The 26,203-nt window shown below is 33.9% G+C and overlaps 1 protein-coding gene across 1 annotated transcript in view; it reads right to left on the reverse strand.

Moving 5' to 3' along the window:
- LOC147581008 (protein eyes shut homolog) overlaps positions 1-26,203 on the reverse strand; it is a 345,678-nt gene that overhangs the window by 167,837 nt on the left and 151,638 nt on the right. The window lies entirely within an intron of this gene.

A 26,203-nucleotide genomic window follows, 5' to 3' on the forward strand; every position in this document is an offset into this window, starting at 1 on the left:
TTAAAAGTTACTTTTGTTTGATAAAAACTTGACTGATTGATGATATTTTTGTAATAATGGATATGAGTTATCTGCTTTCACTTCTTTCCTTCTGCTCCTCCTTCTGTGATACACACACATACAAACTCCCTTTGAAACTTCTAAATTGGGGAGAAAGAGCCAAGATGGCAGAATAGCATGGAAGTTTTATGTGTGTCTCACATCCATGAAATACAGCCAGACCAACATTAAACCATCCTACACACCTAGAAAACTGATTGGAAGATTAACACAACAATCTGCACAACCTGAACCACAGAATTCAGCAGGTACGCGACACGAAGAGCTGAACTTGGGAAGCGAGAGGCCGCAAAATGAATTCACCCCAAAAGAAAGAGCACAAAGAAACGACAGCCAGGGATTTAACCAACACAGATACAAGCAAGATATCTGAACCAGAATTTAGAATCACGATAATATGAAAACTAGCTGGAGTCAAATATAGATTAGACTCCCTTTCTGCAAAGATTAAAGATGTAAAAAAACACCCAGAATGAAATTAAAAATGCTATAACTGAGCTGCAATCATGGATGGATGCAGCGGCGGCAAGGATGGACAAAGCAGAACAGAGAATCAGCGATATAGAGGACAAACTTATAGAGAATAACGAAGAAGAAAAAAGAGAGATTAAGGCAAAAGAGCACAATTTAAGAATTAGAGAAATCAGTGACTCATTAAAAAGGAACAACATCAGGGGCGCCTGGGTGGCGCGGTCGGTTAAGCGTCCGACTTCAGCCAGGTCACGATCTCGCGGTCCGTGAGTTCGAGCCCCGCGTCAGGCTCTGGGCTGATGGCTCAGAGACTGGAGCCTGTTTCCGATTCTGTGTCTCCCTCTCTCTGACCCTCCCCTGTTCATGCTCTGTCTCTCTCTGTCCCAAAAATAAATAAACGTTGGAAAAAAAAAAAAAAAAAAAAAAGGAACAACATCAGAATCACAGGGGTCCCAGAGGAGGAAGAGAGAGAAATAGGGGTAAAAGGGTTATGTGAGCAAATCATAGCGGAAAACTTTCCTAACCTGGGGAAAGACACAGACATCAAAATCCAGGAAGCACAGAGGACTCCCATTAGAATCCACAAAAACCGACCATCAACAAGGCATATCATAGTCAAATTCACAAAATACTCAGGCAAGGAGAGAATCATGAAAGCAGCAAGGGAAAAAAAGTCCCTAACCTACAAGGGAAGACTGATCAGGTTCACAGCAGACCTACCACAAACGCTTGGCATGCCAGGAAGGAGTGGCGGGATATATCCAGTGTGCTGAATCAGAAAAATATGCAGCCAAGAATTCTTTATCCAGCAAGGCTGTCATTCAAAACAGGAGAGATAAAAAGTTTCCCAGTCAAACAAAAATTAAAAGAGTTTATGACCACTAAACCAGCCCTGCAAGAAATTTTAAGGAGGAACTCTCTGAGGGGAGAGTACATACATATGTATATACATATATGTACATATACATATGTATATGTACATATATGTATATATGTATATGTACATATATATGTATGTATATATGTATATATATCTATATATGTATATCTATATATGTACATATACAATTATTTATATATATAATTTAGATATATATAATTATTTAGATATCTATATCTATCTATATCTATCTATCTATATCTATCTATATCTATATATGTATATTTAGATATATATAATTATTTAGATATAATTATTATATATATTTATATATATAATATATAAATAAATACCAAAAGCAACAAAGGATTAGAAAGGACCAGAGAACACCACCAGAAACTCCAACTCTACAAGAATCATAATGGCAATAAATTCATATCTTTCAGTACTCACTCTAAACATCAATGTTCCAATCAAAAGACATAGGGTAACAGAATGGATAAGAAAATAAGATCCATCTATATGCCATTTATAAGAGACCAGTTTAGACCTAAAGAGATGTACAGATTGAAAATAAGGGAATGGAGAACCATCTATCATGTTAATGGTCAACAAAAGAAAGCCGGAGTAGCCATACTTATATCAGACAATCTAGACTTTAAAATACTGTAACAAGAGATGCAGAAGGGCATTATATCATAATCAAGGGGTCTATAGAACAAGAAGACCTAACAATTGTAAGCATTTATGTGCCAAATGTGGAAGAACACAAATATATAAATCAATTAATCACAAACATAAAGAAACTCATCGACAGTAATACCATAATAGTAGACTTCAACACCCCACTCACAGCAATGGACAGATCATCTAATCAAAAAATCAACAAGAAAACAATGGCTTTGAATGACACACTGGACCAGATGACTTATATTCAGAACATTTCATCCTAAAGCAGCAGAATATACATTCTTCTCCGGTGCACATGGAACGTTCTCCAGAATAGACCATATACTGGGACACAAATCAGCCCTAAGTAAGTTCAAAAAGATTGAGATCATACTGTGCATATTTTCAGACCACAATGCTATCAAACTCGAAATCAACCACAAGAAAAAATTTGGAAAGGTAGCAAATACTTGGAGACTGAAGAACATCCTACCAAAGAATGAATGGGCTAACCAAGAAGTTAAAGAGGAAATTAAAAAGTATATGGAAGTCAATGAAAATGATAGCACCACAACCCAAAACCTCTGGGAAGCAGCAAAGGCAGTCATAAGAGGAAAGTATATAGCAATTCAGGCCTTCCTAAAGAAGGAAGAAAGATCTCAGATACACAACCTAACCTTATGCCTTAAGGAGCTGGAAAAAGAACAGCAAATAAAACCCCAAACCAGCAGAAGACAGGAAATAATAAAGATCAGAGCAGAAATTAATGCTATTGAAACCAAAAAAACAGAACAGATCAATGAAACCAGAAGCTGGTTCTTTGAAAGAATTAACAAAATTGATAAACCACTAGCCAGTTTGATCAAGAAGAAGAAGGAAAGGACCCAAATAAGTACAATCAAGAATGAAAGAAGAGAGATCACAACCAACACAACAGAAAAAAAAAAACAAAAACAATAATTAGAGAATATTATGAGCAATTATATGCCAATGAGCAATCTGGAAGAAATGGACAAATTCCTAGAAACATATATGCTACCAAAACTGAAACAGGAAGAAATAGAAAATTTGAACAGACCCATAACCAGTAAGGAAATCGAATTAGTAATCAAAAATCTGCCAAAAAACAAGAGTCCAGGACCAGATGGCTTTCCAGGGAATTCTACCACACATTTAACGAAGAGTTAACACCTATTCTGTTGAAGGTGTCCAAAAAATAGAAAAGAAAGAAAACTTCCAAACTCTTTCTATGAAGCCAGCATTACTTTGATTCCAAAACCAGACAGAGACCCCACTAAAAAGGAGAACTATAGACCAATTTCCCTGATGAACATGGATGCAAAAATCCTCAACAAGATATTAGCCAACCGGGTCCAACAATACATTACAAAAATTATTCACCAGACCAAGCGGGATTTACACCTGGGATGAAGGGCTGGTTCAATATCCGCAAAACAATTAACGTGATTCATCACATCAATAAAAGAAAGGATAAGAACCATATGATCCTCTCAATAGATGCAGAGAAAACATTTGACAAAATGCAACATCCTTTCTTGATAAAAAAAACCCTCAAGAATGTAGGGATAGAAGGATCATACCTCGAGATCATAAAAGCCATATATGAATGACCCAATGCTAATATCATCCTCAATGGGGAAAAACTGAGAGCTTTCCCCTTAAGGTCAGGAATAAGACAGGGATGTCCACTCTCACCACTGTTATTCAACATAGGATTAGAAGTCTTAGCCTCTGCAATCAGACAACACAAAGAAATAAAAGGCATCCAAATCAGCCAGGTGGAGGTCAAACTTTCACTCTTCGCAGATGACATGATACTCTATATGGAAAACCCAAAAGATTCCACCAAACAACTGCTAGAACTTATTCATGAATTCAGCAAAGTTGCAGGATATAAAATCAGTGCACAGAAATCAGTTGCATTCCTATACACCAACAATGAAGCGACAGAAAGAGAAATCAAGGAATCGATCCGATTTACAGTTCCACAACAACCATAAAATACCTACAAATAAATCTAACCAAAGAGGTGAAAAATCTATACACTGAAAACTATAGAAAGCTTATGAAAGAAATTGAAGAAGACACAAAGAAATGGAAAAAGATTCCATGCTCTTGGATAGGAAGAACAAATATTGTTAAAATGTCGATACTACCCAAGGCAATCTACATATTGAATGCAATCCTTATCAAAGTAACACCAGCATTCTTCACAGAACTAGAACAAATAATCCTAAAATTGGTATGGAACCAGAAAATACCCTGAATAGCCAAAGCAATCTTGAAATAGAAGACCAAAGCAGGAGGCATCACAATCCCAGACTTCAAACTATACTACAAAGCTGTAATCATCAAGACAGTATGGTATTGGCACAAGAACAGACACTCAGATGAAAGGAATAGAATAGAGAACACAGAAATGGACCCACAAACTTATGGCCAACTAATCTTTGACAAAGGGAAAGAATATCCAATGGAATAAAGACAGTCTCTTCAGCAAGTGGTGCTGGGAAAACTGGACACCGACATGCAGAAGAATAAACCTGGACCAGTTTCTCACACCATACACAAAAATAAACTCAAAATGGATGAAAGACCTCAGTGTAAGACAGGAAGCCATCAAAATCCTCGAGGAGAAAGCAGGCAAACCCTCTTCGATCTTGGCCTCAGCAACTTCTTACTCAACACGTCTCCAGAGGCAAGTGAAACAAAAGCAAAAATGAACTACTGGGATCTCATCAAAATAAAAAGCTTCTGCACAGCAAAGGAAACAATCAGCAAAACTAAAAGGCAACCGACAGAATGGGAGAAGATATGTGCAAATCACATATCAGATGAAGGGTTAGTATCCAAAATCTACAAAGAACTTATCAAACTCAACACCCAAAAAAGAAATAATCCAGTGAAGAAATGGGTGAAAGACATGATAGACACTTCTCCAAAGAAGGCATCCAGATGGCCAACCAACACATGAAAAAATGTTCAACATCACTCATCATCAGGGAAATACAAATCAAAACCACAATGAGATACCACCTCACACCTGTCAGAATGGCTAACATTAATAACTCCGGCAACAACAGATGTTGGTGAGGATGTGGAAAAAGAGGATCTCTTTTGCATTGCTGGTGGGAATGCAAACTGGTGCAGCTGCTCTGGAAAACAGTATGGAAGTTCCTCAAAAAACTAAAAATAGAACTACCCCATAACCCAGCAATTGCACTACTAGGCATTTATCCATGGGATACAGGTGTGCTGTTTCAAAGGGACACATGCACCCCCACGTTTATACCAGCACTATCAACAATAGCCAAAGTATGGAAAGAGCCCAAATGTCCATCGATGGATAAATGGATAAAGAAGAGGTGGTATATGTATACAATGGAGTATTACTCGGCAATCAAAAAGAATGAAATCTTGCCATTTGCAACTATGTGGATGGAACTGGAGGGTATTATGCTAAGTGAAATTAGTCTGAGAAAGACAAAAATCATATGACTTCACTATATGAGGACTTTAAGAGACAAAACAGATGAACATAAAGTAAGGGAAATAAAAATAATATAAAAACAGGGAGGGGGACAAAACAGAAGAGACTCATAAATATGGAAAACAAACTGAGGGTTCCTGGAGGGGTTGTAGGAGGGGGGATGGGCTAAATGGGTAAGGGGCATTAAGGGATCTACTCCTGAAATCACTCCTTCACTATATGCTAACTAATTTGGATGTAAATTTTAAAAAATAAAAAATAAAGTTAAAAAAACCTTCTAAATTGGTTATTCTTTTATAATTAATACAAAAAATTATTAAGTTTTATTTTGCTGTCCACCATAGGATAATATTTTTTTAAATCTGTACTTTAAATCTTTTATAGTTTATATTCTATGCGGAGTATTTTTTTTTTTAATTTTCAATAGAGCTTTAGAAATATTCATTGTGTTAAATCTTCAAACTTGTAAAACACTCTGAGGAAATAATTAGCTAAACCTCAAAGAATGTCTTCCAGAAAACATGTGTACTTTTTAGACATAAAAGCATATGAGTTTTTTTTAAATAAATTCATTAGTGAAAGTGGCTCAAAGACTGAAAATATTAACAATGTTCTTCCAATTTTTAATCCTAATTGCTTTAGTTGTTATGTGAAATAGATATTTATTCCCTGTAGATTTTAATGATGACGTTGAATGCATAGTACGATAAAATTTCACATATTAAATAATTTGAAAAAGGTTTCAGCCATTTACTTGAATGAATTAGGAATGGAGAGAAACATCCATTTGATTTAAAGTTCAAAATGTGAGGGGCGCCTGGGTGGCGCAGTCGGTTAAGCGTCCGACTTCAGCCAGGTCATGATCTCGCGGTCCGTGAGTTCGAGCCCCGCGTCGGGCTCTGGGCTGATGGCTCAGAGCCTGGAGCCTGTTTCTGATTCTGTGTCTCCCTCTCTCTCTGCCCCTCCCCCGTTCATGCTCTGTCTCTCTCTGTCCCAAAAATAAATAAACGTTGAAAAAAAAAATTAAAAAAAAAAATAATAAAGTTCAAAATGTGGAAGAGCATAAACTATTTTCAGACAAAAACTAATATTACAACATGAACAGACCCAAAATTGGTGAAATGAAGAAACTACTATTTATTTTTGAGCACTTTGGAAAGATATAGTTCAACTGAGAGAGCAAACTCAAAAATTATTTCAATTTATTATTTTTTGGTTTTTTATGGAGTAATTTTTAACACTTAAGTGGCTTTGTCATCATGTGATAAGTGCTTTACACAAAAAGCCACACATGCATCTATTTGTAAGCCACATGAGGTCAAGAGCCACATACATTTGTTTCATCATTTTATCCCAAGTTTTTAGTCTATCCCTGATTTTCTAAAGCATGTGAAACCTTACTATCTCTTATAGAAATTATAACTGTTTTTGTTTAAATATGGTTGGAAAATTTTATTGTTATTTTAAAAATCAGGAAATATTTTATATAGAGTATGTGACCATATTTCTAGTGTTTCTATTAACAGTTATGGATATAGATTTTTTTTTACATTAGCAAAAATATTAATCCAATAAAAAAGTGGTGATAGTAAGCACAGAAGAGCTTTATTAAGAAAGATAAGTGTAAAGACTATTACCAGTAATGATGAGCTAGAATAAAATAGCAATGTCATACATTTTACATTATCTAGAAATAAATCATAAGTTCCTGCCTTTCAGTTTTCATTTTTCCAAATAGGAAGAATCTTTATCTGAATTCTATGTCCTCATATTATAATTACAACTTTGAATGAGTTTGTATGCTTTTGGTATATATAACCAGAAAACCCAATTCAAAGTAACTTCAGCAATAAAGAAATTCAATGGCTTAAGTAAAAGGAAGTTCAAGAATAGGGTGGGCTTTCAGTTGGATGACTTTCACATGGACTCTTAAAAGCTCAGCTGGTTCCTCATAAGAGACCTACATTTCCTTTGCCTCTCCATTCTACTATCCACATGGTAAGCTTTAATCTGAGATTTGTTTCTCTTCTGATTCTAACATGGTGGCCAGTGGTGGTTTAAATGGCATACTTCCACATTTGTGTCCAATCATTCAGTTTCTTATATTTTCAAGAGATGAAGCACTCAGTTTCTTGATTTTCAAGAGAGGAAGAATTTTCCAAGTGTAGAATAAACCTTTCCTAGCAGTTAACTGGCTAGAACTGGTCACAGATGAAGCTTTCCACTGGAAGAATAGGGTGAGTTTCTACTGAGACCTGCAGGAGGCGGGGGTGTTAACAGTGAACAACATTGGTGTTCTGCTGGAAAGAATACAAGTGTTTCCTGAGATTCATGCCTTATTTCCTGGCTAATAGTAGTTGATTGCCAGATTCAAAGACTCAAAGTGCTCTATTACATGTCCAAGCTAGAACCCTTTCATCTCCAACTTCCTTTGCTTCTTCCTTGGGTAAGGTAGTTCCTGACTTCATTTCTAACAGCACATGTTTGGTGTAAGGATGAGTCTAGCCACACACACACACACACACACACACACACACACACACACACTATATATATATACACACACACACACACACACACACACACACACACACATACATATATACATATATTTTATGTTGCTAGGTAGACAGTTGCCAAAACTTGTTTGACATCTAAAAATCTGCATAGTGATCCATAGCCATTCCCACTGAATGAAGAAGATAAAGGAAATTTTAAAGTAGTTTTAGTGAAAAATCATAAGCCAATAACCCTGCCCTCCTCTACTGCACAAAGAAGAATTTTAAATATATTAGAACAGAACTAACATATTTTAGAAGAATATAATAATACAGACTGTGAGGCATACATAAAAATTTAAGTTAGAACAAACAAAACTCATGTGCATAATAATCAATTATTTTATACGTTGTAAACAAATACTCCAACAGCATGTTTTCCTTTTAATGAAAAACAATTTTAAAAAGTATAGGATCCTCAATTTGAGACAATTTTTGGTTTCTTGGTTAGTAGATCACAAAATACAAAATAGATTTTAAATAACAGACTCATTTTCATAGTTAGAGTTCTATATACAAAATTAAATGTCAAAGTTGGAATCTTAAGTAGAAAACTGAATACCAAGCTTATCTACAAGATGGTTTGATAATGACTCTATGATTGAATAGTATAAAGACATGTACTATTTAATTCTACTTCCAATAAATTATTATCAATATCAGTATAAACCATGAATAATCATTCAAAGAAAAAGTGATAATATATTGCTTTCTGGAGTATGTATTGCTAACTAAATGTTAAATAATTCACAATTAAAATGCAAAAAGGCATTTTACTTATTTCATATATCTTTGAAGTAATAAGGGAAGAAAATAATAGTGGATATTTGTGATATGTGTATATATGCAAAGTTTTCTATTAAATTATTAATGTGAGAAAAGACTATATGTATAACACTTAAATATAATTCATATAGGAAGATACACTAGACTGTTTATTAAGAAACACTGAGTCTTGGGGTGCCTGGGTGGCTCAGTCGGTTAAGCATCCCACTTTGGCTCAGGTTATGATCCCGTGGTTAGTGACTTTGAGCCCCACATGGGGCTCTGTCCAGATAGCTCAGAGCCTGAAGCCTGCTTCGGATTCTGTGTCTCCTTCTCTCTCTACCCCTCCCCACTCACACTCTGTGTCTCTCTCAAAAAATGAATAAACAAAAAAAATTAAGAGGAAATGAAATACTGAGTCTTGATTCTTCTACCAGTAATCAAATCAGACACCATGTATTAGCTACAGAAACTCTGTGACTTACTTCTCTTCATTTTTATTATTTCTAGAATTAGCTTGGATTTTATCACTACAAAATACTTAATATTTTTAATACTTTATACTTCCATGTTCTACAAATTGTGTTTAATTCACCTTAAAATCCAACTTTATACAATCCATTTAAATTCATCTCAATTAGCTTAATATCTACTAATAAAGCAAGAGGAAAGAAGAAAATTAACATTTACACTCTTTACTATGTGCCAGGTTTTGTTAAATACTCATGCTTCTTAAAATGCTATAGTTTTTCTTCCTGGCAATTTAAAGATTCATGCCATTAGAAAATGTTTTTGTAGGAACTAAGCATATTTCAAAATAAATTAAGAAATATTTGTTTCTTTCACAGATTTTTCAGGCTGATTAGTCCATGGACTGTTAGTCAATGACATAATTTATATAGGAGGTATTCATCATAAAATGCAAGAAAAAAAAAGTTTATAAAATAATACTGAAAAAAAAATCCAGAGTATTCAGTTTAAGACTGGCAGACACCTCTCACTGTGTCATTATCAAAGGAAATGTATGATAAATACGAGCCGAGAAACAGATTTCAAGAAAATAGATGACTGCAAAGGAAGCTAAGAGAGAACTAACCAAATAGTTGAATAATATTTTTTTCTGAAAGCAATTAACAATCCTTTGGAAAGGGAGCACAACACCCATAATCACTATATTTTCCTTTTACCAGCAATTAGAAATAGATTATCAGCAGAGAAAATTCTTTTAATAGCCACTCCTAAGGACAGGATGTAACTCTTAAAACACAAATCAAATCATGTCATGTCCTGCTTAAAAACATTTTTTTTTTTTTTTTTGCTTATGATAGAATTGCTCAGTACTTACTCTGTACAGAATCTTTCCAAACTTTTTTTCCTCCTTTTGCCTTTTAATGTGGAATACCAATTATGCTAGGATAACTTACAGAGCAGTCATCCTTCCTATACTCACCTGCATTACCAGTTCCATCATACATCATCCTTCGTGTACATGTGTTCTGTTTCCAGGATCATTATCCTATTCCATTGGACAAATACTGACTTAATTAGTCTAGTTTTATGAAGTCTTGATTTTGAATAGGGCAAGTCTTGCATATCCTCCTTCCTTAGGATTATGCTACATACTGTTTATCTTGTGCCTTTTGGTATAAATATTGGAACCAAATACATGTGAAAAATCTTACTAAATTACATAAAAACTCCTATTAATAACTCATTTAAATTCTATGATTTCATAAGAAAAATGTATAACTAATTGATGTATTTGTGATATTTTTTCTTCCTACATATGGGCATGGTATGTCTTCACTTTACAGGGGATTCTAGAATATTTTTATTATAATTTTGTAATTTTTCTTCATAAAGGTCAGATGTGTATTTTCTTAGGTTAACTTCTAGAAACGTTAGCAATGTGTTGCTATTTAAATAGTTGTTTGTAACATTATATATTTAACGACTTACGTTGGTATACTAAAATGCAATTGACTTGTATGTTGAGAAACCTTGTTGAACTCTCCTATTTTTAGTAATACTGTATCATTTGTAACGAAATTTTCATTCTTTTGTTCATAATTCTTAAACTATCTCATTAGCTTATTACAGTACCTAGGAGTATCAGAAAAAAAACTCAACTGACATAATGATAATGATATTCTTTTTCCTATTTTGCAGAGATTTTTAAGGTTTCACCTTTGAGTATAATACTTTGCTCTTCTACTGTAAGTGATATCTTTTAACCCATTAAGGAATTTTCCTTCTATTTGTAGTTTTCTGAAATTTTTAGCAGGACTTAAAATTAAATTTTATCAGCTTTTCACTTACTAATATGCTTATATTGTAACTTTGATAGTCTAACATTAATTAATAAATATTAATATTTATTTTATCTTTGAAATAAATCCAATTTGCTTATGATGTATGTACATATATGAATTTCCTTGGAAAGAATTCATGTTTAGGACATTTGCATCTAGGATGATGACGGAGATGGATTTTGAATTTTCATTTTTCATGGTACCCTTTCTGATTTTCATACTAAAGTTTTACTTAGCCCCATTAAATAAATTGGGCAACATGAATTTCAATTTCTAATCTTTGGAAGTGTTTTGTTTACTTACCACCCAAAATCTGAATCAAACTATAAAATTATGAATTGCAAAACATTCTAAAAGATCTCATTTAATGTACTGATTAGGAATCAGAATGTTATAGTAAATAAAATAGTGGTCTGCAAGGAGATTTTCTTTTTAATTTGGTCACTTTGTGTTACCCTAGAGAAGGAATTTCACCCTTCTACTTCCCCATCTTTACCCATTATATTCGGGTAGCACCTATTCTGAAATTGTTATTACAAGAGATCTGAACTTTTGAGTTCAATTATGCACTTTTTCACTTAAAATCATAGGATCTTAGATTAATATTTTAACCATCTTGAGGCTCTTGGCTTCTTCATCAATACAATGGGAATAACAAAGTTGTTCCACTATAATATATGTGGAATTGCTAGATAAAGAATTTGCTCCAGTCTGTATAGTAGTCCTCCCTCATCTATGAGGGATATGTTCCAAGACACCCAGTGGATGCCTGAAACCCAAGACAGTAATGAACCCCATATGCAGTATTTTTCCCCTATATATACATACAAATGATAAAGTTTATCAATTAGGCACAGTAAGAGATCAGTAATAATACTAATAAAATAAAACAATTATAACACAATACTATAATAAAAGTTGTATGAATGAGGTCTCTATCTCTCAAAATATCTTACTGTACTCTACTCATCCTTCCCATGACGATGTGAGATGATAAAATGACTACATGATGGGATAAAGTGAGGTGAATGCCAGAGGCACTGTGATACAGGGGTAGGCTATTACTGGCTTTCTGACATATGTTAGTAGGAGGAACATCTGCTTCCAGACCACAGTTGACCACGGGTAACTAAAACTGCAGATAGCCAGACTGCAAATAATGGGAGACTACTGTATTTGGGAAAGAAATCTCTTACAATGAAACACAAAAGCTTTGCAACTAAAACTTATTTTTAAAATAGCTGTTACATGTATGTGCTCTACATTATTCTCAGACATATATTTAGAAAGGTCTGAAGCACTTGGTATTGCCACATTAAGCAGATCTGGGTAGAACCCTAAGGATTCCAAGGTGGTATGTAACAGGGCTGCTGTGAGATCCAGAAGTGTCCTGTTATTCACATAATAACAGGAGCAGTTCACATTTTACAAGAGTAAAACATCTGAATAAAACTAAAGATGTAATTTTAACCAATAATGATAATGCATATTATTCTCTATTCTTCACATAGCACCTTTTTAAAAGTTTATTTATTTTTTTGAATAATCTCTACATACAGCATGGGATTCAAACTCACAACCCCGAGATCAAGAGTTGCATGCTCTTCCAACTGAGCTAGCTAGGCAGGTGCCCCCACATAGAACCTTTACACGCATCATCTAATTTTATTCTCACCTCAATCTGGGAAACATGAAAGGCCAATGTTCTTATGAGCCCTATATTTTTACCTAAAAAACTGAGGCTAAGGGAAGGTAATTTGATCATAGTTGTAGATCTCAGAAATTGGTTGGGGAGCCCGGGTGGCTTAGTCGGTTGAGCGACCGACTTCGGCTCAGGTCATGATCTCACAGTTTGTGAGTTCCAGCCCCCTGTCGGGCTCTGTGCTGACAGCTCAGGGCCTGCTTTGGATAATGTGTCTCCCTCTCTCTCTCTGCCCCTCCCCCACTCATTCTCTGTCTCTCTCTGCCTCAGAAATAAACATTAAAAAAAATAATAGTAAATTTAAAAAAAAGAAATTGGCTTCTGTCATCAAAGCACATGTTCTTTGACACTAATTTTATTCTCTGCGAACAAAGCTGCTTATGAATTATTTTAAACATATATTCTTTGAATTATTTTAAAAAAGTACTCATTTGTAAGAGGTCCAGTGTGAATCCTTATATTGCATTCTTACATTCTCTGTAATGTGAGAGAATAGTGTAATGTAGTGTAGTACAATGATTAGCATCACTAAATGTACAGTGCCCCACTGAGCTCCAAAGTGTTATGATCTAGTTTTTGAGTACTGCTTTTTAAAAATCTCTTAGAAATCATTACTGAACTCTTAGTTAGTTTATAATAAATATTTAATTAATAAAACTACTCTGAAATTGAGTTATATTTAACCTTTGAGGTGACTTGTGTAACTTTTCCTTCTCTTTCTGTTTAATGCGTAAGGAATATCAGAGGCTATATGGGGTTTTACAGGTATTCCTTTTTTATAGGAAATCTACCCACAACTGAAAACATAATTTGATATGAAAATATCTTTCCACAGAGAGATGAGAACGTGACAGACTGGGAAACCTATGTTACCATCCTTTCGACCAACCAGTTTACAGAGGAAACAAAAGGAGTGACTCAAGGTTTTTCTGTTGCTCCAGGGCTCAAGCAGTCTACAGAAAGCTCTCATATGCAAATTTAGGGTGGACCCATTGGGGTCGTTACTGAGATGTCCTTGTATTTATTTTTTCCTAGGATTCTGACAAATTACATTTTCTATATATATGTTTAGTAATAACAATCATATATTTATGTTGAATGAGTAACTTTATCTGCCAATTCATATCATCATAATAGACAAAGTATAGATAAAAATTAAGTAGTCTAGTCACACACTGTATATTCATCAGAAGCCATCAGATTTAGACTATAATGGTTGCCCATAATACAACTGAGAATAAAGGATCAGTTTAACACGTTCTAAAAACTAATTGCTGGTGTATATATTTTGTTAATTTTGCAATTTCCAGTAAAATAAAATACAAATGTTATTACCAGTACTATCCCTTATGCAACATAACCAAAAGATCTATTCAATAACTTATAATTAATAAAACTTGAAAAACCCCTTTCTAATTTTCTAGATATACTGCTGCTTATTTGGGGCAACATTTCAAAAGTAAAATATTTGCCCTATGCTTAAGAAATTGAACAGTTAATTCTTCACTCATATCTAATTAAACAAAATCATACTTTATATTTACTCATATAATTTTTTTGTACTTTAATAATCTATCTTACTACTTCAATAATGCCTATAGTCTAATTGTTCTCCTCAAGCTGTCTTGGCAATTATCAGCTTTAATTCTTTTCAATGCTCAGATTTAACTGATAGATAAGAGGATAAAGAGAGGTGTTAATAGTGATTATCCATATCTCACCTTGTTCCTAGCAAGCAGTTTTTAATTAAATTTAATTTTCAACTCTTCACCTCATTTTTCAACATTGTTAGAGGCACAAGACTGATTTCTGCTATTAACCAGCTGTAGGTCACGGGGTAGAGTACAAAAAATAAAGACACATGGTCCTCAAAATTGTAAGACATAGATACATAAAGGGAGACTATGCAAGTAAAAAAATATAGAGATAATATGATTTTACACATATATATGCACATATATGAATGAATATATATACACACACATATACATATATATATACACACGCACAACACACACACACACGGAGGTCAGGAGGTCAGGGCAGGCTTATCAAAACTATGCCAAAGTGGTATATTGATAATTTTGAATTAAAGTTATTTGAGAAACAGCTGTTGCAAGAAGGACATTCTGACTTTCCTTCTATCCCATTGAAAGTAGGAAATAAATCTCCCATGTTAAAGGTAACATCCCTGCACAAGGAGATAGAAAGATATCTTTAATAACAAAGATGAAAATTCAGGGTCAAGGAGCCTATGTAAATAAATTCCATTCAGTTTACTCACTAATTAGTACCAAGCCTAAGTTTCTTCGTCTTGTCAGTTCTTCAAATATTGTTTCTGTGTCTAAAAGGTATATAAAAGGTACATATATAAAGGCTGTGTTCACTTTTGGGATCCCATATCTAGAAGACGTACGTATGAAATTAAATTTGTTTTTTTCTCTTGTGTTAATTTAAATATTAGGCCAGACAAAAGAGCCAAGAAGAGTAGGGAAAAATTTCCCCCTCCTTGCAGTGTACACATACAGAGCAGTCTTTAATTTGCCCTGATGGGAATGGTTCCTGCATTTAAACATTCTTCCTCAAGTGTGACAGGTTAGAGGATTTATTTTGAAAGTAGCTACTTGTAGGAAACTCCCACCACTCTTTTCTCCTTATCCTGATTTTTCTGATTTTTCACCTCCATTCTAGGAATGTCACCTTTTTAGTTTGTACTCTCACAATGAAAAGATACTTCTTACTTTTTTCCATACCTAATTCCAAAAGGACTAGCAGTGGCTTAAAAATGCCACACAGTACAAATAAATGAGGAAACATTTCATACGTGTATAGTTTATACCTTGACTTATTTTAATGATGAACTTTCACATCAGTAAAAGTCATACTATGGGGTGCCTGGGTGGCTCAGTCAGTTAAGCATCCAACCTTGATACTGGCCCAGGTCATGATCTCATAGTCATGAGATCAAGGCCCACATTGGGCTTGGTGCTAAATATGGAGCTTTCTTGGGATTCTCTCTCTCCCTCTCTCTCTCTCAAAAAAAGTCATACTAAAGTGTCAGTGGCCCAGAGGCCTTCTTAGCATCCTAAAAGTAGCTATTTTCAAAATAAACCCTCTAACCGGTCACACCTGAGGGAGAACGTTATCTGCAGGAACCACTCCCATCAGTGCAAATTAAAGACTGCTCTGTGTGTGCGTGTGTGTGTACATTGTCAAGGAGGGGGGAATTGTATAACAGCACTGGTTATTTCATAACTTTGGGAACACCTGGTATTTTCAGGCTGTAAAGTTTTCGCCATTAGGTAATTATAAAAAATATCTTATTGGTGTTATTTGCAATCCCTGAATGCTAATAAAGATTAGCATTTTACCTGTGTTGCTGGTAACCATCCTAGGGGTAGCATTAATGGAAAGTGGAGGGATAAGCACATGAAATACAGAGTTTGTTTTCCTTAGACCCATTGTGAAGCTATTACATATCATGGAAATTCCAGTGGTCTAGCAGAAACACATTATATTACTGAAAGATCTGGTCTGAGGACTGGAATGGGAATTAATTACTTCATAGTTGTGCAAATTTGGGGCAAAATATGACATCTTTAGCATCTTTAGTTTTCTTGGGACACATAGTTTGAAAGCTGAGTCTATTTTGATTTTGGAGAAATTACTTGAAATTCATAGTACTGAATATAAGAGCTTATTAGTCTTTACCTTTACTTAAATTATGCCTCTAAATGAATGGATGAATAATCAAACATTTTAAAAGTGACCATTGGCTTCTAATAAGCCTTTAAAATCTATCCATTAGAATGTCTCCAAACTGTAATAATCACTTGATATTCTTATTTTTTCTAGTATTAAAAAAACCTTCTACTTCACAATTTTGAGGACACATTTTATACTATAATTCAAAATGCATTCTTTTAATTCCAAAGTTGTTAAAGATAAAGATGTGTTAATTTGAATGATATAAAGTTTACAGAACAAACTGCAATAAAAAGTGAGAAATAAAAGATATGAATTTTCTTGGGAAAATATCTTGTAAAGATTTGAAGCTTCTTGTCATCTGGATGTCCTTGTACATCTCAGTGAGCTCAGCTGGCTATGCAGGATAACCTGACATATTAAGGTTAAAAATTAGTCTGATTTCATTGAAGTACTGCTGGATATGTCAGCACATAGATGGTTTGGTGAAAAATGTATCAACTCTAAAACATTTAACTAGGAGTGGGATTTTTACTCCACTTTTACTCATACTTCCCATTATCTAGTGTTGCCATTTCCTGAGGCTTTTGTAGATTCTGTGCAATAAATCACCATGCTTCTCTACTTTTCCCATTGCCAATTTTAGTTTCCAAATTCTCAGGTCTGTTTAGTCTGTTACTACTTGTCCAATAGTTTTACAGCTTCCAAATTTTTATGTCTGTTTTCTCCTCTACCATTATCTTTGTCCTAGTGGATTTCTACCTTAAAAAATATTTTGCTCATTATTTGTGGTATTTCAGGAGGAAGTGCAGGCAAGTTTATAACATTAATTCATCATCTTTAACTGGAATGCTAGTTTTTGTTAATCTACATCATACATTTAGAAAGGCTACAGAATTCTTTATGTTCCTACAGAATTACTTCTTAGTGACTAATCAGCTTTAGTTTTAAAGGAACATCCAAAATATATGGGAACTCTGCCTTACCCTATCTTGATTATATTACATTTCTGATCTTTGTTGAAATTAGAAGTTTATCAAGAGCTCCTAGGCCTATAGAAACATCCCTCCTTACAGAGAAGTATTCTATATTATAGCACATTTTATTACTTTCCATCTACATCTACAAATATGTTACTTAAGTAAGCTATTGCTGCCCACAGGTTGATCCTTACATGCAAGACTCTACTGATTTGGAATAATATTATTTTAATCCAAGTCTTCATCTAACACTGTAAACCCAATGTGAGACCTTAGATGCACCTGATAATTTGAGTTTTCAATTTTTAGACATTATAAAAAGGTGGGAATTATGCAATTATATATATAGTTTGGTTTATAATATAAAAACCTAATCAAAACTATTTTGGTTTATTATAAAAGTAGTCTCACTATAGATGTAGCATAGTGAGACCAGATATTTCCCAGAGTTGCTGGATATTTGCTAATTCTAACAAGAAAGTATCATAATTGAATAACCAGATTTCATTTCCTTCCGTCCTGGGAGAATGTACGGCTACATGTGTCTAAAAAAATAAATATATTAGCTAAATATTTTAATAACCACTTTATTTTATTTTATTTTTTTTTTAATTTTTTTTTCAACGTTTTTATTTATTTTTGGGACAGAGAGAGACAGAGCATGAACGGGGGAGGGGCAGAGAGAGAGGCAGACACAGAATCGGAAACAGGCTCCAGGCTCTGAGCCATCAGCCCTGAGCCTGACGCGGGGCTCGAACTCACGGACCGCGAGATCGTGACCTGGCTGAAGTCGGACGCTTAACCGACTGCGCCACCCAGGCGCCCCTTAATAACCACTTTAAATGCATTGTTGAGTTGAAAAAGAATCTTCACAGGCCAACCTTGATATAGAAACTGAAAACTATACAAATGGAAGTGTAATGAAGACAGTTATGTTCCTAAAAGCTGACCTCTGGAACTCTGGAAATATTAAACTTTAGTTTTGATGGGGCACAAGATAACAAGACAAGTTTAGGTCCCATTCATGATTAGGAATGAAATAAGAAATCCCTGCATAAACTGAACTCCAAAAGGGAGATATAAATGAAACTGCCCGACAGAAGAAGTTGGCAAAGAAATGACTGGGAAAAAAAGGAAAAAATATATGCTGAGAACTTATAACCAAAATCCAGCTCCCCTATGTTGGCAGAATGAATCTGCTATAGATGTGTATGTATGTGTGTATGTACACACACACACACACACACACACACACACACACAAACATTAAATTAAACTAGATAATTTAATGTCTGTGTGTGGGGGGGTGTGTGTGTATTCATATTTGCTCAGGAGGAAAACTCAAATCTAGAATTTATTTTGAAGTGGTGCATAGTTTGTAGTACCTAAGTACTGGGAAGAAAAAAAAAAATCACAAAACCTAATTAGAATAACATATTTTAAAACCAGAGTACTAAGAATTCCTACAAATAAACGCCAAGGCAAGGTGCTTTAAATTATAAAAAATTCCAAAAAAACTTACAAAGCACCATGAACAAAAACTATCAGCAAGAATATGGGAAACACATAGACTTCAGTCAGTGAAATAATCTGATGTAGAATACAAAATAGTTTTACTCAATATGTTTAAAAAATAAGGGATAGAATTGAAAATGTAAAGAATGAAAAATTGTATATGACAAAGAAGATTTGAAAAGAATCAAATAAAACTTGTACAAATGAAAAATAAAATGTCTGAAATAAAAACTCAGTGGAAGACACAATTTAAAAGATCAGTAATCTACTGAAAGGTAGATCTGAATGAATATTCAGATCTCTCCGCAAGAGAGAACAGAAAGGGAACAGACAAAAAGTATGAAAACAAGGTTTAGAAACATGCTGGATAGAGAAAAAATTTAATACAGACCCAGCTAGAGTTCAAAAGGAGAGAAAATAATAATATATAGAAAAGCAATATTGAAGAATTAATGTTTGAAAATTCTGCAAAATAAAGCAATCTGAACAAAGGAATATAAGATTTATACATAAGTCTAAACACATAATAATTGATTTGTGGCATAAATAACATGGAGTTAAAAATGGAAAACAATATTAGATAAAGAGAAAGGCAGAGATGAAAAACAGTGCTCAAAGATCCTTGTATTTGGTAAGAATATAGAATAAATACTAATAAAATTTACGTATTATACATATGCATGATGGAACTTTACAGATAAACATTAAAAACATAAGAACAGCAGATAACTCACAATTTTTGAGGAAAGACTCAATAAAAAGACAGCACCTGCAATCAGAAACTAGGCAAGAAAGAAAAGACAAAAGAGAAAAATGCAGAACATAAATAAGATGCTGTAAAACTTATAAATATATATGAAATCAAAATAAGTATAAAAGTAATGCAGTTGACTCATCTCTGCCATTTACAGTGACAAGTAAGCACATGAAAAGGCTGTTTTCCAAACTTCTTAACTCTGCAGCAAGAGTAATTTCCTTATGTTTTAGTAAAGCAACAGAAATGTTGGGGGAAAAGACAGATGTTAGGGGAAAATATGCTATGGGGATATATTCACCCAAAACCAAACAGTTGAAGGATTTTGAATGAGTTCTAAGACATGAGGAAGATACAGAATAGTAACAGAAGTACAGAGTTAAGAATTGTCAGATGTTTCCTAAGGACAGTTAACATAAAGGAGAGGATTTACCTTAAATTAATTTAAAAACTAGAGAAATCAGGAACAAATACTGACTTTTTTTTTTTTGTCTATAAAGAGCAAGTAACAAAATAGATGTCCTTGCAAGCAAGAGAGAAAAGAACAAATATTTCAAAATGAAACTGAGACTATTTTTTTGTCCTTATTGACAAGAATGAAATTATACATAATTAAACATACATGTAAATATATCAATTCTATGTGGCTTAAGAAGTAAATGAGAAAACTTTTTAATGCTTTTGGCAGAACATACAGAATACTTCTGTGATTTTAGGAAAATGAAGTATTCCTTTAAAAGGACATTAAAACAAGAAATCATAAGTGGAAGAAAGGATGGATATGTTTGACGGTATTAAATTAAGCATTTCTGTTAATCTGAAAACACTAAATAAAAGACAAGCCATAAACATCAAGGAGACATTTTCAAAACATATAACTGACAAAAGATCAGATCCAAAATTATACATGGACAAATTAAAACCATAATAAAAGCAATTAATCCAGTCAAAAAAGGCATAGGAGTCTTCGAAAAATTCTTCCGAAAGGGAAAATATGAATTACTAGCAACACAGGAAAAATGCTAATCTTTATTAGTATTCAGGGATTGCAAATTATTCCAATGAGGTATTTTTTATAATTACCTAAATGGCAAAACTTTACAACCTGAAAATACCAGGTGTTCCCAAAGTTATAAAATAACCAGTGCTGTTACAGAATTTGATTGGGATAAGGTACAGATGAAGTCATTCTGGAAAATGTATTGACATAATCCAGAAAAGTTGAATGTTTTCACCTTCTATGATGCAGCAATTCTACTTCTATGCTTATGCTCTAAAGAAGCTTTTGTGTATAATGTACTAGGAAAAATGCAATATGCATCAACATGGAAAATTCTAATAAATGTTGATCAAAAAGCAGTGGGGCACCTGGATGACTCAATTGGTTAAGCGTCCAACTCTTGATTTTGGCTTGGGTCATGATCTCAAGGTTTGTGGATTTGAGCCCCACATTGGGCTCTGTGCTGACAGTGCGGAGTCTGCTTAGGTTTCTCTCTCTCTCCCCATCTCTCTCTGCCCCTCCCCAGCATGTGTGCTCTCTCTCTCTCTCTCTCTCTCTCTCTCAAAATAAGTAAACTTTAAAAGTAAGCAGAAAAAAATGTATACAGTATTTTAAAATCTGTGTAATTTTAAAACATCCAAAAACAATATACTGTTTAGTTATATATATAACATATAATTATGTATAATGCTACATATAACATATATTATTATATTACTTAGTGATATACGATTATAAAGAAAGACTAAAGATTAATAACCAAAATGAAAGCCATGGGGTATGGGTATTTGAAAGTTGCTGATAATGTTCTACTTCTTAAGTTTTGTGGATGGATAGTAGGCAAAGTTCTTTCTTTTCTTTGTTATTGTTTATTCATGTAGGTTGTAAGTCTTTGTTGTATTTATTTACTATGTAATATAAACAATTTAAAGAGAAAAGTAAAGCTTAAGAATTGTAAATGGGATGGTGGCTAGGCTGGTTTCCAGTTCGTTGCCTGAGTGACTCTGAATTCTCTATGCAATTTTATGCCAAGAAAATGTCTCGATTTTAGATGACATAACTGATTGAGGATTCTCCTTTACCTATGTCAGATATTGCACTGATTTAAGTCCTGGATAGTTCAGTATCTATCAGGGAAGCAGAGCTATGGCCTTAAAATGAACAATTTGAGGCAGATGGAAATACTCTCCTAGTTCGTTTGGTCTGTACCAGCTAACTTTTTGCTCACATCTTTGACTTCTTACATGAAATCACGCAGTTATTTAGTTTTCCTAGTTATTTTTTCCATAACAGATCTTCCCATCCACTAGTGCCATATTTTACTTTTGTAACATTTTTCAGGTTTTCCTAAAAATACAGAACCATAAGAAAAAAGTTTGAATAACACAATTAATACAACTCTTATGTTCAAGTGTGCTTATCAACTCTAAGAATTTTAATAACTCAATTTCAAAACTCATTAGTTTCATGTTCACAATTAATACATTGCTCCTTTTCTTAAACAAAGACGTAAATATTCATGTATAATTGGTTCCACAGTCATCCTCCTAGCACTTTTTAAAGCTCTGTGATACCAGGGAATCTTGGGAATCCTGGAAGAGAATCCAGCATTCCTTCTAGCTCTACTGTAACACAGCTTCCCCACATGCAAGGGTTCTACCTCTCTGCTTTTATTAAGGTGAGATTTCTTCCCTTCTTGTTTTGAGAAATTAACGAACTGGGTGATAGCTTTTACTTCTCGACTTAGTCTCTAAAAGAAGTAATGTTCAGAAAGAGAATTAGAAAAGTATTCCCCAATGTTGCTAGAAAAGCAGATTCTTCACTCATTTTGTCAGAGTAAATGAATTCACTACATTCATTCTTTCATTCAATTATTCATCTGTAACAGGCCAAGTGCCTACTGAATCAAGAGTTGTTCACCTATTTATCATTTTTTCTATTCAGGAACAAATTATTCGCATTTGAATGGAAACTGTTTCTCATCCTTGATGAAATCTTTAGTGGCTTCTGTTGTCTCAGACTTCGTGTGCCCTTTATAGTATATTCTGGAATTATGTTAGATTAAGATACCAGAATTCACTATAGAAGAAAATGGGGAAAAACTGAATAAAAATACGAGTCAGATACAGCTGCAAGGGTTCTAGGTGTCTACAAGCCTTCCCTTCTGGTAACCGTGCTTATGGAGGCTAAGTAAAATGATCCTGGTGCTGTCACTGCATTATTATAATTCTCTTTGAAAGAAGTGAGAAACCTAAGTCAGTTCTCCCGGTTATATAAGACTAGTCTTGACTTAGCCCATTACCAATTAATTAATTTCACAAGTCAGCATGTGAGATGTGTAGTGATGAGAAGGATAGTCATCAGAAAAACACACAGATTCATATTTGGTTCAATAACTTTAACATGTTTATAAAACCGTTTTCCCCTTCATCTTGACTTGAAGGAACATGTTTAACCATTTTCAGAACTCATCAAATTCAGATTTTATTTCTAAGAAATGATAAGTATAAATGTAAGTCTGTTTACTGGTCAATTTAATGGAGAATTTGGTAAAGCATGTAGATATTTCAGCTACAAAAATTAAGAAAAAAAAGGTGCATTAGCTGCATTAGGAGACATTTAAATATGTCTACTTAAATAGACATATCAGAAACAGAAACAACATACTTCTCAAATATTACTCTACACACTGGCACCTATTTAAAAAGATAGTACTTCAGGGAGTTTAAATGAGACATAAAACAAAAGTTAATGGAAAAAAGAGCTAAAAATCACTGTCATTTCCATGCAGCAATTTTGTCATCATTGGTCCATCCAAGCTTAATATGTCATAATGATATCCTGGAAAAATCACATGCGTACAATCCCTTAGTTGTAAAGCCTGGTTTAACACTCATGTCATTGTGAAGGAATTCAACTAAAAACACCTTGATATTTTACAAAAGATGTTTTTTTGTGTGTTTTTATACACTACTCTGAATTAAAATTATAATATTTAGCCCATAATTTTGCGACAAGGAATGATTAATTTTGAGCCTTGATTTTTCTTATTACAGATCTTCCCTGATGCATGATGGCATTACGCCCCAAGAAACCCATCACAAATTGAAAATATTCTAAGTTGAAAATGCATTTAACACAGTTAATCTACAGAACATCATAGCTTAGGCTTGCATACCTTAAGCATACTCAGAACGTTTATGCTAACCTACAGTTGGGCAAAACCAAGTTTTGAATATCTCAAGTAATTTACTGAAAACTGTACTGAAAATGAAGAACAGAATGGTGGGTAGTTTTATGTTTGGAACTGTGTGGCTGACTGGGAGCTGTGGCTCACTGTCACTCTCCAGCATCACAAGAGTATATCATACTACATATTGCTAGTGCACAAAAAGATCAAAATTCAAAATTTGAAGCACAGTTTCTACTGAATATGTATTGTTTTTGCACTACTGTGAAGCCAAAAAACTGTAAGTTGAACCATCCTAAGTTACAGACTATCTGTATTTATTTTGATGAAACAAAATCATGGTGGTAGTAACTAGCATTTATTTTATTAGTCAACTCATACTTTTAGGCAAAAGAAGATTTAGAAGATAATTTAAAGTTTCTAAAATGAAAGAGGAAGATGCAACTATAATAAGATTCTATATTTGTATTACAGTATTTTATGTAGTTTGAGAAATTTAGAGTTGAAATGTGAAAGTCTAAGTGTTATCAATAACACTGAATTTGGTGGCCTACTTATTTTATAGCATGTAAATGGAGAAATATTCACCCAATGTTATGACACATAAAATATTATCAGGGATACTTTAATATGAATAAAAATCTAATAATAATTGCTACATATAAGTCAATCTGTTGTTAGTGAATGTTTCTTAACTGACACACTTAAGCACTAATGAAAAATTTGCTAATATGACCTTTTTAGAATTCATGATTACAAAGCCAACACAGAAATCCTAATGCCACTTATAAGTAAACACTAGGAAATCAAATATAATTGAATGATTACATTTTAACAGGTAAACAGTAAATAAAAGACCTTGTGCCTATTTTTCACATTAGTAAGTATTTAAATTCCTTTTGATAGATGTCAGAATTATAGTAAGCTATTAATTACATAACCAATGCTACAAATGGGCACTATTTGATAAAAAGGGATCTCTGGGACTCTCACTCTGAGATTTGTGAATCAACAGCCAGAATGGGTCCCACATAGGATGGGGCCACTGTGTCAACACAACTTAGAGAAGCCTATAGTCAGCCCACCTTTCGTAACATGACTTAGTTGTTGATACCAGGAAAACTTTGTGCTGGGAAGATAAGATTGTTAACCAATAAACAAACTTTTTTTTTTTTTAAATTTCAGGATATTCCTACAAAGTCAATTTGTCAGAGCCAATTATCTGCTCATCTGAAAAAAGTAGCTTACTTATCAATAAATAGCTCAGTTATCAAGGATTGCTTCAAAACCTTAGCTTACCTGTGTCCACAAATTCTAAGTTTTTATATTTCCATTTTGTTCACTTTCAATTCCCCAACTTGAAAGACCTTCTCCTTCAATCATTTTAAACCCACCCCTCCTCCCATAGTTCTATAACTATCCTACTTCTAACTTCCCTTCTGAGATACTGCTAAGATTCTATTAGTGTGTTTTCCTCTACAGCAGAGATTCATAATAAACATATTCTTGTTTATTAACAGACTATCTGCTGATATTTTGGTGACATCTACATATGAATTCATGATTTGACCAAGGGTAGAATAAATACTAAGTAAGGTTTTCCTGGTATTAAGAATAATGCATAGGGGCGCCTGGGTGGCGCAGTCGGTTAAGCGTCCGACTTCAGCCAGGTCACGATCTCGCGGTCTGTGAGTTCGAGCCCCGCGTAGGGCTCTGGGCTGATGGCTCGGAGCCTGGAGCCTGTTTCCGATTCTGTGTCTCCCTCTCTCTCTGACCCTCCCCCGTTCATGCTCTGTCTCTCTCTGTCCCAAAAATAAATAAACGTTGAAAAAAAAAAAAAAAGAATAATGCATATATACTTATGTGATACCATGGGATCCTATTTTAGAAAAAAAGTTAATTAGGAAACAGCACATGTATTTCCCACTATCAGTCTTTCATCCTCCATTTACTTATTTATTTATTGTTCATTAAGATTATTGCTTAGAATCCTAGAATACAGGAGAATACTCTAAAAATGATTCTTAAATCCTATTGGTATTCTAGAAGCTTATCAAGTTAATTATAGATTTGCACACTCCATGATAACAGGGACCTCAGATCATAACTATTTTCACTTCCAGCTATTAAT

Source organism: Puma concolor, chromosome B2 (assembly GCF_028749965.1).
Source record: "Puma concolor isolate L17-30 chromosome B2, mPumCon1.1.hap2, whole genome shotgun sequence".
NCBI classification, from domain to species: domain Eukaryota; kingdom Metazoa; phylum Chordata; class Mammalia; order Carnivora; family Felidae; genus Puma; species Puma concolor.